The 18,239-nt window shown below is 41.8% G+C and overlaps 1 protein-coding gene across 1 annotated transcript in view; it reads left to right on the top strand.

The window, feature by feature from the left end:
• Window positions 1-8,545: 8,545 nt before the first annotated feature.
• The window catches only part of Ctdspl2 (CTD small phosphatase like 2), a 57,082-nt gene continuing 47,388 nt past the window's right edge, over window positions 8,546-18,239 (top strand). Inside the window, exon 1 of the mRNA XM_028766971.1 lies at window positions 8,546-9,158. The gene's annotated coding sequence lies outside the window, so the exon portion shown is untranslated. The remainder of the gene's footprint in view (window positions 9,159-18,239) is intronic.

Below are 18,239 nucleotides of genomic sequence, written 5' to 3' on the forward strand. Positions count from 1 at the left end.
GTGTGTGTGTGTGTGTGTGTGTGTGTGTGTGTGTGTGTGTGTGTGTGTGTACTGCTTTCAAGGAGGGAAATCACTCAACAGCCAAAGTCCTAAGTCGCAGGTTAGCCAGGCCAGTCATATGGACTGGGGCAGTGAAATGCCAACCCCTCAGCCCAGGGAAGGCTGGCCAGGCCCTATCTGGGCATTTAGGGTCCCTCCCGCCAATTGAAAGTTCCTTACCAATCAATATGCCAGTGTGTTTGTGGTCTTCTGCAGTCTGGTATCAGGAAAGTTGGAACCATGAGGTCTGTGAGGTCTGTGTAGGCCTGTCTGGCTGAGAGCTCACGTGGCAGAGCACTGCACCACTTTGGGGCTGCAGTGGCATAGCTCACATGGTGGAAGTTTTGTGAGCAGTCGATGGAGTTGGTCTGCAGCAGCATCGGAAATTCACAAGGTCAATGATGGCACGTAGCAGCAGATGGGGTCCACATGGTATAGCAGTGGCGGCAGTGGCAGTGGGATTGCAGCAGGCCACATGGCGTCAGTCCTGCACGGTCACAATAGCTGGCTGCGGCTGCCCTCGAGGTTCCCGAAGTCTTCATTCTCGGCCAGTGCACCAATGTTAGACGTCCGTGCGCAGCTTAGGACAGACCACACCAGACCAAAAGGTTCCAAAGGGTGCAGCTTATTCAGGGCAAAGGTGGGGGGAGAGAAATAGAAGAAGATGGTGGAGGAAAAGAGAGAGAGAGAGAGAGAGAGAAAGAGAGGAGAAGTGGAGGTTGGCCATTATTCTATGGAAAGAGGGGGAAGAGAAGGGGGGAGGGACGAGGAGACAGAAAGAAGCTAGAGGCAAAAGAGCAAGAGGGAGAGGAGGAGGCAAGCAGACCCTTTTATAGTGGGCAGGCCTACCTGGCTGTTGCCAGATAACTGTGGAGGTGGAGTTTAGACAGAATACTAACAGCTAATATCTAATATATACAAAGAACGCAAGAAATTAAGACTCCAGAGAATCAAATAAACCTATTAAAAAATGGGGTACAGAGCTAAACAAAGAATTTTCAACTGAGGAATATCGAATGGCCAAGAAGCACCTAAAGAAATGTTCAACATCCTTAGTCATCAGGGAAATGCAAATCAAAACAACCCTGAGATTCCACCTCACACCAGTCAGAATACTAAGATCAAAAACTCAGGTGACAGCAGATGCTGGCAAGGATGTGGAGAAAGAGGAACACTCCTCCATTGTTGGTGGGATTGTAAACTGGTACAACCACTCTGGAAGTCAGTCTCTTGGTTCCTTGGAAAATTTGACATAGTATTACCTGAGGACTTAGCTATACCACTCCTGGGCATATACTCAGAAGATGCTCCACCATATAACAAGGACATATGCTCCGCTATGTTCATAGAAGCCATATTTATAATAGCCAGAAGCTGGAAAGAACCCAGATGTCCTTCAACAGAGGAATGGATACAGAAAATGTGGTACATTTATGCAATGGAGTATTAAAAACAATGAATTCATGAAATTCTTAGGCAAATGTATGGAACTAGAAAATAGCATCCTGAGTGAGATAACCCAATCACAAAAGAACACACATGGTATGCACTCACTGATAATTGGATATTAGCCCAAAAGCTCAGAATATCCAAAATACAATTCACAGACTACATGAAACTCGAGAAGAAAGATCAAAGTGTGGATGCTTTGGTCCTTTTTAGAAGGGGGAACAAAATACTCATGGGAGCAAATACGGAGGCGAAATGTAGAGCAGAGACTGAAGGAAAGTCCATTCAGAGACTGCCCCACCTGAGGATGCATCCCATATGCAGACACCAAAAGCAGACACTATTGTGGATGCCAAGAAGTGCTTGCTGACAGGAGTCTGATATAGCTGTCTTCAGAGAGGCCCTGCCAGAGCCTGACAAATAAAGAGGCAGATGCTGGCAGCCAACCATTGGACCAAGAACAGGATCCCCAATGGAGGAGTTAGAGATGGGACTGAAGGAGCTGAAGGGGTTTGCAACCTCATAGGAAGAACAACAATATCAACCAACCAGATCCCCCAGAGCTCCTGGGGACTAAACCACCAACCAAAGAGGACCCATGGCTCCAGCTGCATATGTAGCAGAGGATGGCCTTGTCAGGCATCAATGGGAGAAGAGGCTCTTGGTCCTGTGAAAGCTTGATGTCCCAGTGTAGGGGAATGCTAGGGCGAGGAGGCGGGAGTGGATGGGTTGGTTTGGGAACATCCTCATAGAAGGAGGGGGGTGTAGGGGATTTCTGGGGGGTGGGGAGACTGGGAATGGGGATAACATTTGAAATGTAAATGAAGAAAATATCCAGTAGAAAAAGATAAGAAAAAAGGGAAAACAGATGAATCTCCCAAAAATAAAAAGTAAAATGCTGTCCAAGAAAAACTAGTGAGGATAATAGAAAGGCTTGAGAGACAAGAGGCAGAAATCAGAACAGGAACTGCCTAATTGTGAACCTATGGTACCGAATGGAATAGAGGATCACAATAGCCCATTGACAGTGGGTACGAAGTCCCTCCCGCTCACTGGCATGGAGCTGGGCGTGGAATGAGACTGACTAAATGTCTAGTTCATGTGGGAATGCATAAAAATGTAATTGTAACTTGATAAACAGGGGCAATAAGATTTGCTGAAAGACTCTGGACTGTTGGAAAAAAATTGTTCAATTAGATCAACCTGTATTAAAGATGTTTTAACATCAGAATGGAACTCAGGGAATGTGTTGAGTTGCCTATGAAAGACTATGGATGCTATCAAAATTGATAAAGACCTGAATAAGAGAAGCAAAACGGCAGCAACGCAGACGACACAGAAAGCTGACTCTCCCTGCGCCCCACACGTGGAGCCAGCTCAACAAACCAGCTGAAGGACAGATCATCTCTAACCGGCAGACTGAAAACCTTGACGCTGAAATATACATTTGCTGAAGGACAGATGGTTAGGACTGCAGTTACAATCACCGCATCCATGGATCTTCATAAGGACATTTGGACTTAAGTTTGTAGGACTGATAACTGTTTCTGCTGTAGAAAGTTGAACTGTGTACAATTTTTGCTTAGACAAAAAGGAGGAAATATTGCTGGATATTTGATCACACTGTGAAATTTGAGATTGTGTTATTTACTGAAAAAAAAAACTGTTTCTAGTTGTGGCTCAGCCCTTAGTACACACCTTAATCCCTCTGGTTGGAATGCAGACACACCGTTAGTGTATAGCTTCAATCCCAAACAATGAAGGTAAAGTTAGTTTGTAGAAGAAAGCACCCATGTTTGAAAGTGATTTCTAATTGAGTGGCAGACAAAGTGATGAATGAGAGAAGGATTTGACAGCACAGGATATACTCAACTCTCATGAGGAGAGGAAAGAGGCAACATTAGAGGGAGCAGCACAAAGGAGGGAGGCGGCAGTTTTACCAGGACAGTTGAACAGAGACAGGTTGCAGAGAGAGAAAAAGCTAGGCATGGGTAAAAATGGAACAAGCCAGACAATGAGAAGGAGCCAGAAAATTAGAACATATTGTCAAAGTTAGAGACCAAGCAGAACAATTCAGAGGCTGAGAAAGAATCCAGATTGAATCAGTTTTGAGCCAGAACAGCTGAGTTGACCAGTCTGCTAAAAGAACTAGAAAGAATAAGCTTATTCAGTAGTAAGTCTCAGAGGCTGAAAACATTCTAGGCCTAGATTAGATTGTTTGAAGGCTAGAAGCTTCCAGGTCTAGGTCTATGTTAGCAGACTGAGGCAGTAAACCTCAGAGATGACAGTTACATCAGGCAAATTAAAGTTACTTTTCCATCTTCCATCCCTTCTTCCCTCTCTCACCAAGTTGCTCAAACATGGCCTTGAACTGTCTCCTTTCTCAGTCTCCCAAATAGGTCAGAGTTCAGGTGTGTAACTGCTTGGACTGAGTTTTTATTTTTTCTTGAGATAGGGTCTCCCTATGTCAGAGCTGTCCTGGAGATAAGTACACCAGGCTGGTCTCAAACTCACAAGATATGTACCTCCTCCTGCCTCCTCAGTGCTGGGAATAAAGGCATCTGCCCTCAAGCTTGGCTTGGACTAAAGCTTAATGACATTTACAACTACCATATTAGCTTGGCAGTGGTGGCGCAGGCCTTTACTCCCAGCACTTGGGAGGCAGAGACAGGCGGGTTTCTGAGTTCGAGGCCAGCCTGGTCTACAGAGTGAGTTCCAGGACAGCCAGAACTACACAGAGAAACCCTGTCTCGAAAAAACAAAACAAAATAATCTCATCTAACACCTTTAGGTGTGTCCTTTATTCTAGGATATGGATGGAACACATTTTAAAGTGAAATTCATATTTAGACTTAATTCACTTTGCTAGTGAGGGTCTGGAGGAAGCAGAAGTAGACCAGAGAGTAAATAAATGATAAGTGAAAAGCAAACATTTACTTTTCTTTGGTGGATATGGGTTTAGAGGGTAAGTACACCTGTAATCCAGCACTTGGAAGGTGAGGCAGGAGGCGGTCTTGTATCCATAATGAGTTTGAGGCCAGTCTTGGAAACATGAAATGTTGCCTCAAAACAACAACAAAAAAAACACCCCCCCCCAAAAAAAACCCCAAAACAAAACCAAAAAAAAAAAACTGAAAAGGGAAAAAGTTCATAAATTGGAAAATCATTTTGGCTTACAACCTGCAACTTTTTTGAATGCAGCAAATCTAACAATCTTTTAAAAATTTTTTGCCGGGCGGTGGTGGCGCACGCCTTTAATCCCAGCACTTGGGAGGCAGAGACAGGCGGATTTCTGAGTTCGAGGCAAGCCTGGTCTACAGAGTGAGTTCCAGGACAGCCAGAACTACACAGAGAAACCCTGTCTCAAAAAAACAAAAAAAAAAAAAAAAAAAATTTTAATAACTCTTTACTCATTTTATTTCATGTGCATTAGTATTTTGCCTGGATATGTTTGTGTGAGAGTGTTGGATTCCGTAGAAATGGAATTACAGTTTTGAACTGCCATGTGGTGCTGGGAATTGAACCCATGTCCTCTGGAAGAGCAGCTAGTGTTGACCTATCTCTAGCTACAATTCTGATAATCTTAACACTACCCAGAGGTATAATAGACACAATGGGCCTTTACCCCAACTGTATTTCTTTAATTAAAATTGTGTGAGTGTGTGTGTGTGTGTGTGCGTGTAGTGCATGTATGTGCAGGTGCTTCCTGATGCCAGTGTGTCAGATCTCCTGGTAGGAGTTCTAGCTGCCTTGTAGGTTCTGAGAACTCAACTTGGTGGCCAGTAGCAGTAGCCAGGGCTCTTCTCCAGAACCCCAAATGTGTATTTAAATAAAAATTAAATTGTTCCAAAAAGTAATTTCTTTCTTTTTTTTTTTTTAAGTTTTTTTTGAGACAGTGTTTCTCTGTGTAGCCCTGGCTGTTCTGGAACTCGCTCTGTAGACCAGGCTGGCCTTGAACTCAGAAATCCACCTGCCTCTGCCTCCCAAGTTCTGGAATTAAAGGCATGCGCCACCACTGCGCGGCTCAAAAAGTAATTTCAAACATGCATGATTCTGTGAGTTTTTATTCTTCCAGTGTTATGAGATTCAGCGCCCTCTTCTGGCCTCCTATGTCACCAGACACATGCAAGTGAAACTCTCATACATGTAAAAACAAGAAAGGTTTTAGGAGCGAGAGAGATCTCTAATCTGCGGTTCTGCGGAGGCCTAATGATCTCAGTGTCATCTCTGAATTACACAAGGTGGCACAAGAGAACTGCAGAATTGTCTTCTGACCTTCACATTCAACAGTGGCATGTGTGTGTCTACACAAACACATGAAATAAAAACGTATACAAAATAATTTTGGTACTCAATAGGGATAATTGCTGGGTTTGCATTCTACTACTTTCCATCATACATACTAGATAATCATTATTATTTTTTTATTTTCAGTTAGCCTTTTAGGAACCTATGATTATATGGACTCTCAATTTGTTCTGTGTTCCGTAATCCATCTGCTCTCAATGTTTTATTCAAAGATTTCTTTACCTTTTCTTTCATTTCTTTTGGAGCCAGGTTCTCGTTGCGCAGCCCAGGCTGTTTGGAACTTTTTTTTTTTTTTTTTTTTTTTTTTGGTTTTTCGAGACAGGGTTTCTCTGTGTAGCCCTGGCTCTCCTGGAACTCACTCTGTAGACCAAGCTGGCTTCGAACTCAGAAATCTGCCTGCCTCTGCCTCCCAAGTGCTGGGATTAAAGGCTTGCGCCACCACTGCCCGGCTGTTTGGAATTTTTTAATCCCCTGCCTCAGTAATCCTGAGCCTTATGATTACCTAGCAGGTCTCACCATGCCCAGTCTGAAAACAGTTTTGTGTGTGGAACATTTAAATTGTAAAAGGACTCAGTTCTGACAGGATCTTGACCCCACTTGCTCCACATTTTAAAGAGAAACAATATTTACAAGAGCAGTCTACGCTTCTACATTTACGTTTCTGCCTCACCTGCTATTGTCTGGCTATCCTTTCTCCCTCCTCTTTTTCTACAGATAGTGGCTCAACAGGATTCTGTCTTGGGATTTTCCTTTGTTTCCTCTTTCTTTTTTTTTTCTTTAAGATTTATTTATTTCATGTATGTGAGCACACTGTTTTCAGACACACCAGAAGAGGGAATTACAGATGGTTGTGAGCCACAATGTGGTTGCTGAGAATTGAGCTCAGGACCTCTGGAAGAGCAGTCAGTACTCTTTTAACTGCTGAGCCATCTCTCGCTGAGCCATCTCTCCAGCCCTTGTTTCCTTTTCCTTTTTTTTTTTTTTTAGAGGTTTTATGTATATGATGAGTATACTGTAGCTGTCTTCACACCAGAAGAAGGCATTGGATCCCATCACAGATGATTGTGAGCCACCATGTGGTTGCTGGGAATTGAACTCAGGACCTTTGGAAGGGCAGTCAGTGCTCTTAACCACTGAGCCATTTCTCCCTTGTTTCCTTTTTTTTTTTTAAATGGTGATATTCTCTTGTATCCAACTTATTGATGTTTTTGTTTTCTTTTTATCTTTATTTATTTTTAAAGATAAAGATGTTATCTTTACACATGAGTGTTTTTCTTAATTTTTATTTATTATATGTAAGTACACTGTAACTGTCTTCAGACACCTCACAAGAGGGCATCAGATATCATTACAGATGGTTGTGAGCCACCATGTGGTTGCTGGGATTTGAACTCATGACCACTAGAAGAACAGTCAGTGCTCTTAACCACTGAGCTATCTCACCAGCCCAGTTTCCTCTCTCTCTCTCTCTCTCTCTCTCTCTCTCTCTCTCTCTCTCTCTCTTTTTTGTTTTTTTCGAGACAGGGTTTCTCTGTGTAGTCCTGGCTGTCCTGGAACTCACTCTGTAGACCAGGCTAGCCTCGAACTCAGAAATCCGCCTGCCTCTGCCTCCCAAGTGCGTGCGCCACCACCGCCCGGCCTCAGTTTCCTTTTTCTAAGAACACAACTTTTACAAAATCAACCCCCAATTTATGCTTCACTTAGGGAAGCCTTGTGAAAGCTCCCCAGGCCCCGTGGTTGGCATAATCGCATGCTATCCTACTACGTGTATTACTTCACGTCTATATTACTACGTGTATTACTTCACTTTATTCCCTTACCCCTGTCTTCTTTGGTGGACTGTTAACTCTGGGAATGCTTTTCCTAATTCAGTTATATCCTTTTTACACAGCACGTTTTCAATCAACATTTGTTATAGAATAGTGAGAACAGCTTGGAATTTCAGTCAAAAGCACTATCTAGACCAGCGTTTCTCAACCTGTGGGTCGCCACCCTTAATAGGTCAAACCATGGGCTAACTACGATCATGGGAAAGCAGATATTTACTCATGCCGGGCAGTGCTGGCGCACGCCTTTAATCCCAGCACTTGGGAGGCAGAGGCAGGCGGATTTCTGAGTTCGAGGCCGGCCTGGTCTACAGAGTGAGCTCCAGGACAGCCAGGGCTATACAGAGAAACCCTGTCTCGAAGAATCAAAAAAAACAACAACAAAAAACAAACCAAAAACAAACAAAAACAAAAACATTACGACTCATAACTGTAGCAAAATTACAGCTATGAAGTAGCAACAAAAATAACTTTATGCTTGGTGGTGTCACCATACATGAGGAACTGTATTAAAGGGGCGTAGCATCAAGAAAGTTAAGAACCATCTAGATTCTAGATCGAGCCCACAGTCGTGTGTGAAAACCCATTTGAAAGACTGGAGTTTTAAGCGTACTAGATCATCGCTCACATGACGAGGAAGGGAAGGGTAACTTTTACAGTCTCTTTTATAGGTTCAAGGACCACAGAGGTTCCCGCTAGAACTGTGAGCTAGGAAGAGAACCTCGGGGACACTCGCGAACTTCCGAAAGCACCCGGACCAGGATGGGTCTGGCCTTAAGGAGCGAAAGGTACTGGCTGCCGCTCCAGCGCGCCAAGCCGTTAGCACCGCCCCTTCCCGCCGGCTCCACCCACCGCCTCCTAGTCGCTAACCCTGGCCGCCGGGTGCGCGGCGCGTTCTTAAACCCCGCCTCCCGGGCCAGGGCGCGCTCTCCGCGTTGCCTGGCCCTAGGCGGTTCCGTTAGCGGCGGGAGGGAAAACCGCCCCCGGCGTCCCCGCCTCCGCTGCTAACGCTTTCCTCCCTACTCCCTCTGCGACCACCCCGCAGCCCGCTACGGAGGCCTCCGAAGTACAAACGTCCCGTACGCTCCGAGCCCCCTCGGAGGTTGCGTCCAGTCTAACTCCTCGGGCCCTAAGGCCCTGTGCTCGTTTTTCATTGTTTTTTTGTTTCTTGTTTTTCTTTTGGTCAGGAATTCGCACTGGTGAGTTCCCTAGGGCGCCAGAAACTTCAGCCTCTTCACGGAAGTAAAAGTTGTTTCCCCCTCCCCCGCTGCCGCCCAGGTCTCCCGCATTCCTTCCCTCCCGCCTCTCCGGATAGTGGCGGGCGGGGGAGGAGGAAGCCAGGGCGCCTGCGCGGGGAGGCCGCTTTCCATCCGGGTCCCTGTCCGTGCGGTGCAGCAGGTCGGTAGGCGGGAAATGGCGACTGGCTGAAGGAGCTGGTTCTGTTGCTGCTGAGGGATAAGCGGGAAAGACACCACCTATTGCGCAGTCGGGACCATCCCCGGAGCCCGAGGACACTTTTCTGTCGTCATAGTGAAGGTAATTCCCTTGGTCCAGACGCTGCCGTTGCTCCGAAGCTCAGTCCTCTCTCAGGGCCGTCTGCCGGGATCTCCTCCCCTTCTCAAGCCGAGCCTTGAGCGGTTCCAGCGCGTCCGTAGGCATGCACTGTTGGCGCCTTGTACGTCCACTGTGTGGAAGCTGCTCTGGCTTGAACTTACCCCAGGGAACTGCAAGGGAGCTCACTTCCCGCCAGCTTCAGCTCTTAGGCTGCGGCCTGTGTTGTGATTTCTGGGGTTAGATTTCACTTTGCTACCCACCCCCAATCCCATCTCACGTTCCTAGTCTCTGACCCCGTGAACCTTATAGCTAATTAAGTTAGATTGATTTTTCGAACCTTCTTGTGAGCCCACGTAATGTTTTCGGTATTTCATTCTTGTAGGGTGCATTGGGGGGCGTTGCTCTCTCTACTTGAGCTCTTGCAAACATCTTTTGAGAATGTGGAAAAGGGTTCTTGGAACTTATGTCCGTCTTCTGTACTGGTAAAATGTTGAGTTGACATTACTACTTTTTAAAATCAAGTGTGGTAGTAAAAATCAGCTTATGTAGGAGGCCTCTGATTTTCATAGTGTTTAGTTAAGGGTGAATCTTAATTATATTTAACATGCTGTTTACTTTGGGTATGTCTGTATGAGTTTACTTTTGCATTCTTGACCAGGATTCTGTGATAAATAATTGCAGGAGTAAATGGTGTTTATTTACTTCTCGCCCTAGTGGTAGCTGAATGTGGGAATGATGCTAAGCACTTTAAGAGTACCTCAGGGAAACCTGCTGAGATGCACTGCTGGGAAACTACCCTAAGCTCCTGTGCTGAGTGTCCTTAGAAGATGTTACTCCAAGGCAGGAATTTATCTTTCTCATGCTACTAAGACAATACCAAGATGACATTTACATCCATATACAAATTAGTGCCTTGAAATGATAGGCTTATCTACATAATTTTTAGATTGTAGATTACTTATTATTTCGAGTCATCAAATGCCAAGTTACACATTTTTGTTTTTGGTCCAGCAATTATCCCTATAAAAGCGCGAAATGGCATGTGGAAGCTATTTTTTACTCTTTTTTTTTTCTTTTAAATAAAGAGTTCCTCAGTTTTTTCAATGTTTTGGTCATGTCCAATTTGCAGCATTATGGTGTTTTCCACCAGGAATAAAAATGAGGATTAAAATATGGCTTATATTACATATTAGTTAATGTTTCTCATTCAGTAGCTTTCTGCTTCATAGGTGCAGCCTAGAGTACTTCACTTGTTCACATATTAGGATTAAATTTCAGTAATAAGCAGGCACATGCAAACATCATTATAGTTTTTATTAGCTCAAGGTCATAAAGAAAGTCAAGGTAAAATATAGTTCTTGTATGAAGTAGTTTTAGTAGTGAGCTGGGCTTCACTGCCTTTCTAGAATTGCTTGATTTAGGGGTTTGGAGAGTGAAAGTTTAGACATACTGAGTACTTGTGAGTCATTTTATTTTAAAATGGGACCAATTATGTTACTCAGAAGAATTGGGATAAATTGTGTCTAGTGAAGGCTTTCTCTGTGTTTTAACGATGTTTTGGAGGTAGGTTTTTTTGATAAAATTTAGTTTGTAGGTAGTAGAATTTCAATATTGTAGGATTTTTCCCAAGTTAGTTACTACTACATTCAATTAGACCCTGTATTCTTTGTTTTGTTTTTTGAGACATGATTTTGTGTGTGTGTGTGTGTGTGTGTGTGTGTGTGTGACTGACAGCCCTGGCTGTACTGGAACTCACTTTGTAAATCAGAGTGTCATTGAACTCTCAAAGATCCAACCTGCCTCAGTCTCCAGAGGGTTGGAATTAAAAGCATGTGCCACCACAGCCAGGCCAGTCCCTATATATTTTTCAATCCCTATATTCTTAATACTCTCCGATGTATGATTTAAAAGGATGTGAAAGCTACCAGGTGGTGTAGTCTTTTTCTCATGTGTGCTATAGTTGTATTTCAATAATAGGATTGTGTAGGAAAACCAAATAGGATGGGTATGTTTTAGAACATTCTGTTCTGCATAGTGCTAGTGCCTTACTGACATTTAATTTGAACTAGTGGTGCTATTTTCCCCCACTGTTAGGAAATTGATGATTGGTGAAGTTTTATCTTTTCCAAATTAACCTAGCCTATTCTAAGATGTTATTTGATCAGATGGCTTCTTTGTAGCATGATTTGAACAAAATCTTGTCTGAATATGTAGCAGTTGGTAAAGTGCTCGCCTGGCATTCAGGAAGCCCTGGGTTGCTAAATCCCCATCACCAGATGAGCTGGTTATGGTGGTTCCTGCCTGTAACCTCAGGGAGATGGGAGCAGAAGGGTCGGAAGTTCAGTCATCCCCAGCTACATTACAAATTGGAGGCCAGCTTGGGCTACATGAGGCCCTGCCTCTAAAGGAAGCTTGAACCTCTTCAGAAAGGATATACTGGACAGTAGACTTGTAACTAACTACAAAATCAGTTGCTGATTGATAAAGTTTTGTGTTATCTTAGTTATAATACACTATGCATTTGATTGATGAATCAAAAATATATAAAGAATATAGTGGTTTGCCAGAGTTTGAAAAGGGCAGCATCTTATTGTATTTGTAATTTATCAAGTTTTTATGAGAATATAAGGGAAGAAAGATACTTTAAGTCACATACCAAATGTGTAAAGAGGACCTTATACATGATGTGCTCTTAAGTAATTTTTATTACTAGATTAAAGTTGCCAAGCCATTTTAAACTGGATTGGATACAGGGGTCATTTGTGTTACTTTGAGAACGAAGTTGTTTATTTATATACTTGTTTGTTTTTTAGTGAGACAGGGTCTGGCTATAGAGCCCAAGCTTACTCAAACTCCAGGTCCTTCTACCTTAGCCAGGAGTGCTGGGATTAAAGGTGAGTGCCACTATGTCCCAGAATTAGGCTGTTTAACAGGCATGAAACTTGCTAGAATGAACAATTTTTGACTTTAGTTTTTGCTTGCTTTTCTGACATCCTTATGCCCTAACCTAAGTCAGATGTATTCACTAATGTTTGTATGAGTATATGCTTTTTTTTTTTCTTCCTTAAGAAAAAGGGCTGCATATAGCTCTTGCCAGCCTGAAACTTGCTATGGCTGGCCTTGAACTCCCAGAGATCTTCCTGTCTCTGTCTTCTAAGTCCTGGGACTAAAGGAATACAGTACCACAGGTATTGAGTACATACATTTTGAATTTAAACTGTATTAAATTATTATTGAACCTACCTATAGGTAGACCTAGGTGGTTGAGATTTTCTTGAGAAATGCCATGCTTGACTTCATTTATATATACTGAGCCTTGCGGAATTCTTTCTGAAGTGCATCATTTAAAAGTATAAAGGAAGTTGGGTATGATGACATGCATCTTCAGTTGCAATTCTTGGAAGAGACAGGTGGATTTATGTGAGTTTAAGGCCAGCCTAGACTATATAGCAAGTTCTAGGACAGCCAGGGCTATATAAAGAGACCCTATCTAAAAACACATTATACATTCTTAGATAAAACATCATTGTATTTTATTTATAAGTGTAGATTAGCGAGGCAGAGGCAGGCAGATTTCTGAGTTCAAGCCCAGCCTGATCTACAGAATGAGTTCCAGGACAGCCAGGGCTACACAGAGAAACCCTGTCTCAAAAAAAAAAAAAGTGTAGATTAGCTTGTTAAACTATACATAAGTGAGGGTTCAGAGACAATGGAATTAAGGAAAGGTAAATTGCCTTTTTTTTTTTTTTTTTTTTTTTTTGGAGACAGGGTTTCTATGGCTGTTCTGTAGACCAGGCTGGCCTCAAACTCAGAAATCCATTTAAGTGCTGGGATTAAAGGTATGTACTTCTGCCTGTCAAGGAAAGTTATTTTTTTTCACAATTAAGTTTTTTTTTAAATTTATTTAAAAAAATTTATTTATTTAAGGTATGTGAGTATATTGTCACTGTCCTTCAGACACACCAGAAGAGGGCATCAAATCCCATTACAGATGGTTGTGAGCCACCATGTGGTTGCTGGGAATTGAGCTTAGGACCTCTGGAAGAGCAGTCAGTTCTCTGAACCACTAAGCCATCTCTCCAGCCTGGAAAGTTATGGGATATAGGAGTGTTGTCTAGGTAAGACAAACATGATGAAAGTAAAATTTACATAGTGACAGTCATAGGCTTCCAGGAATCCTTTGGTATTTTTGTGAAGAATAAGAAATGGTGAGATTTAAGGGTGGCTTCCAAGATAAGACTTTATGGATAAATACTTTATTTTGTTTGGTGACAGGGCAGACAGGCTTTGAATCTTCCATGTAGCAGGGACTGACCTTGAACCTCTCACTGATCCTCCTACCTCCAAAAGTGCTTACCCATTTCCATCAACAAAATTTTGACCTAAAATGTTAGTAGGATAGTTCTCTGTATTAGGATCCCATACTTCATGATATGCATAGCTTTCTGTAATAGACTGAAAGCAACTAACCATTACTAAGGTGAGCAGTAGTGCTCTGAGCTTGAGTTCCAGCTCTTAGGCTTTCATAATGGCTGCAATAATTAGAGGACAAGCACTTTTTTTTTTTTAAAAGATAAAGAAACATGAAACAGTATAGTAGAAAGTGGCACTTGAATACTTTAGAAATACTTAGGTTTAAACTTTATTAATAGCCATTTCTATAGGGTCTCACTGTATCTCAGGCTGGCTTCAAACTATGTAGACTTGTCCATTTATTTTCATTTTTATTAGGTGGTAGAGAAGTCTATTAAATTTGAATTTCTTAGCCGGGCGGTGGTGGCGCACGCCTTTAATCCCAGCACTTGGGAGGCAGAGGCAGGCGGATTTCTGAGTTCGAGGCCAGCCTGGTCTACAGAGTGAGTTCCAGGACAGCCAGGGCTACACAGAGAAATCCTGTCTCGGAAAAAAAAAAAAATTGAATTCCTTTAGTGACTTGGGTAAGTAGGAAAGAGAAAATGGGCAAACCTAACAGTAGAACATAAGTTTCAGTTTAGGTATACTAGAATGTATATTATTTTTAGCTTTGTCTTTCATGGATGTATTAATGTATGTTTAGGAGTCATGATTTTTAAGATAGGGTATGAGTTAATCATAGAAATTTAGATTTAGTTGATAATAATTTATTTGATTCTTCCAAAATTAAGTTCATTGTTTTAAAACTGAGATTTTTTTTAATTAAAAAAGTTTTACATTCATTTACTTTGTGTGTTGTGTGCACACCAAAGCTATAATTATTTTAAAATTTCTTTATTGTGTGTGTGACTGAATATATGTATGTAGGAGTGCCTACGTGCCACTGCATACCTGTGGAGATCAGAAGACAACTTTCAGGAGTGCGTTCTCTCCTTTTACCTTGTGGGTTCACAGGCTCAAACTCAGGTAGCGAGCACACACCCTTACTCTCACTGACCTGAGCAATTCTTGAGGCAGACAGTTGCAATTGTAAATTGTCTTGGATTACCAGATTAATGGTTCAAGTATAGGACTAGGGGGTTCCGAGCAACGCAGCAGTTCACAATAATGGTACAAGCATAAACTTAGTTGGAAATTTGTCACAGAGGTCTTCAGTGCATTAATTTCTACCAAACACAAGAAAGAGAAATGATAACACGAGAGGTTCTCAGAAAGTTACCAAGACATGTAATGAACCCTCTTTCAAACAAGTATGTTTGCTGAATAAATGACAGAGTTACAGTGACAAAATTATATTTGAAGAAAATAGGGCAGGTGATAAAGCTGTAGAGAGATTTCAAATCAAGCTTTAAAGGCAAAAAAAAAAAAGTCAGGGCCAGCCCAGATTGCCCAGATAAAGAATATTTGGGAAATAAAAGGCTAGAGGTGTAGATTCATGGGAAAGTAGTTACCTTAGTGTGTCAGGCTCTGACTAGCCAGCATACTGGAGAAAATACTGTGCCAGTAAGATGGCTCAAACAGGTAGGCCTGACAACCTGAGCTCAGTCTCCCAAGTCCACATGGCGCATTATTGCATTTTACTATACATACATTTTACCTTTTGGTAGAGGGCTGAGCCAGGCAAGAAGATCATATCTATAATCTCAGCACTGAGAGGGAGACCACTCCAAGTTTGAGGCCAACACAAACACACATCTCTGAGATACACAGAGTAAGATCTTGTCTAAAAACACACGCACGCACGCACGCACGCACGCACGCACGCACGCTAAATTATTGTGAATTGCTGCATTGTAAGGAACCCCTTAGGTAAAGCCAGTCCTATACTTGGGCCATTATTGTAATCTGGTAATCCAAGACGATTTATAATTACTGGTGTGAGTTTGAGCTTGTGAACCCACATGGTGGAAGGAGAGAATGCACTCCTGAAATTTGGGTGCAGTGGCCTAAAGGTTACACACAGAATGATAAAGAAAATCTTAAAATAATTATAGCTTTGGTAGATATCAGAAATAGCTGTGATAAAGAAAGGAAAGGAACTCTCCCCCCACCCCCATTTTGTAAGCAAACATTCTTACTGTACTGACAATTGTTCAGAGATAGAATTATCTCTCATCTGAAAAACAAATTGGTTAAGTTCAGGAAAGACTGAGTTGTAGAGTACCAGGTTCTTAAAGTGATGGATTAGATCACTGCCTTCAAGGGATTTTAGTTCTTTGCAGTGCTTCTGCATGCTTAGCAAGGGCTCAACTTCTGAGATGCATCTCCTAGTCCTTGCCATGAGGACTCACTTTTGTCAAGTGTGATTGAATCTATTGAAGCAGATTATTTTAATGTTAATTTGGTAAGAGCTAAGTGAGAGATGACCTCAGGGTTTACAGGAGTTTATGGGTGTGGAGGTGGTTTTTATTAGTTATATGATACTTGGGCTGAGTTTTAAACAGTGAGGATAACTAGATAATTAGTCTTAATGATAGTTGTGGTAAAGAGAACAGAAATGTAGGTAGAGAGCACAGAGTGTTAGCAGCTATGATTACTGCAGTACAGAGAATGACAGCAAATAACAATGAAGAAAGACTGTACTTGGAAACCCTCTCTGGGGAATTAGTATAGGTAGATTGCTGGTGCTGACTGTGAGCTCCAGGTTCTATAAGACTTTGTCTTGCTAAGATGGAGAAAGACTCAGGAACATAACTGGTGTCCACCTCTGTCCTCCTCACAAGCTCATCAGCACACATGAACACATCTCCATGTATTTGTAACATACACACACACACACATACACACACACACACACACACACACACACACACACACTACATATTGTAGGGTGTTGTATTTGCCAGTGATTTTAGAGTTTAGTTTTTATTGGAAAGCAGTTGATGAGAAACCTCGTAAGAAGAGTAGACCAACTTGTGTAGTTCAGAGGATGGATTTAAAAGGAAAGACTGAAAAATTAATTTTAGAGGTTAAAAACCAGAATTTCATAGTTGATTATAGGGGATAAGGGCAAGGTGTCACAACTAGGTGGTCGATGGAGTTTAGGTTTTTTTGGCTAGTTGATTACGTGGATGAGTATAGGAGAAAAAAAATAAAACAAGAAGAAGATATTTTGGGATGGGATGAGAAAAATTAGTTCAGTTTGGTTGAGTTTGAGGTGGTGAGATATAAGTCTGAAATTTTAGATAGTAGTTTAGAAAACCTAGCAGAATTAATGTTGCAGTTGATGGTGAACCTTCCAGCACCAACACTTTTCTCCTATAATCTAGTTACCCGGGCAGCGGGTAACTACAAAACAAATTTATGTTGAAAAAAAATATGAATGTTTTATGCTATTTTTATGTCTCAAGTTCTTGGACTTAAAGAAAGTACTATTCTTGTATTTTATCATTTTCATTTGCTGGTACTAGATTAATTTTACTAAGCATGATCATTTCCCAGTCTTCTGTTAAGGGAGATGTAGATGTATATGTACACACACACACATTTATTTTATTATTATATACTTTTAAGTGTTATAAAGAGAAATTGTATGGTAGTCTGTAGAGATGGCTCAGTGGTTTAGTGTTACTGCTCTTGAGAAGACCTATGTTCATTTCCCAGCACCCTCATTAGGCAGCTCACAAAGTGCCTGTAACTTAAACTCCAGAGGATCTGACATCGTCTCACACACATGAAGGCAAAATACCTATACACATTTAATAAACATATCTTAAGTGTTGGTTTCTGTAGTGAAGTCATCTGGGCTTTGTATTTTACATATGGTTTTTACTACATACTCAATGTTTTTTTAAATTTTTTTATTTATTTATTATATGTAAGTACACTGTAGCTGTCTTCAGACACCCCACAAGAGGGCATCAGATATCATTGCAGATGGTTGTGAGCCACCATGTGGTTGCTGGGATTTGAACACATGACCTCTGGAAGAGCAGTCAGTGCTCTTAACCACTGAGCCATCTCACCAGCCCTACATACTCAATTTTAAATACGAGGTTAATCAGCCTGTTTATCATTGTGTAAGGTTTCGTGATTTTTTTTTTGTTGTTTGTTTTGAGACAAATTTTGCTATGTCTCAGACTGACCTGGAAGTTCTAATCTTCCTACGTTGGCCTTTTGAGTGCTGAGATTACAGCTATTTGCACACTATCCCTTAGCTGTGACTTATCTTTTGAGGAATTTGGCCGTTTGATCTGAATTGGTTAATGTAAAGAGTTTGGAATTCTTCATAATTCTAAGTCTACACAGGCTCTGTTGTTATTTTCAAGTTTTCATTCCCAATATTGGTATTGTACTCTTTCCCTTATTCTTGCCAGTAGCTTAACAATTTACTGATCTGTTCTTTTTAAAAAAAAAAAGTCATCTTATGGTTTCATTGTTTCCCCTCCATTTTACAGTTCTAGGACCTTACACATGAGACAAATTTTGCTATGTCTCAGGCTGGCCTGGAAGTTCTGATCTTTCTACCCTTAGCCTCCTGGGTGCTGGGGGATTACAGCTGTTCACCACACTATCAGCTAGCTGTTTACCTGAGCCCCACCCCCAGTCTGAGTTCTTCAGTCTTTGTGGGCTTTCTTGACAGTTGGTTGCATTTGCTACTGGAGTGTGTGTGTGTGTGTGTGTGTGTGTGTGTGTGTGTGTGTGTGTGTG

The sequence above is a fragment of the Grammomys surdaster genome, unplaced genomic scaffold (assembly GCF_004785775.1).
Source record: "Grammomys surdaster isolate TR1022 unplaced genomic scaffold, NIH_TR_1.0 170, whole genome shotgun sequence".
In the NCBI taxonomy this organism is placed as follows: Eukaryota; Metazoa; Chordata; class Mammalia; order Rodentia; family Muridae; genus Grammomys; species Grammomys surdaster.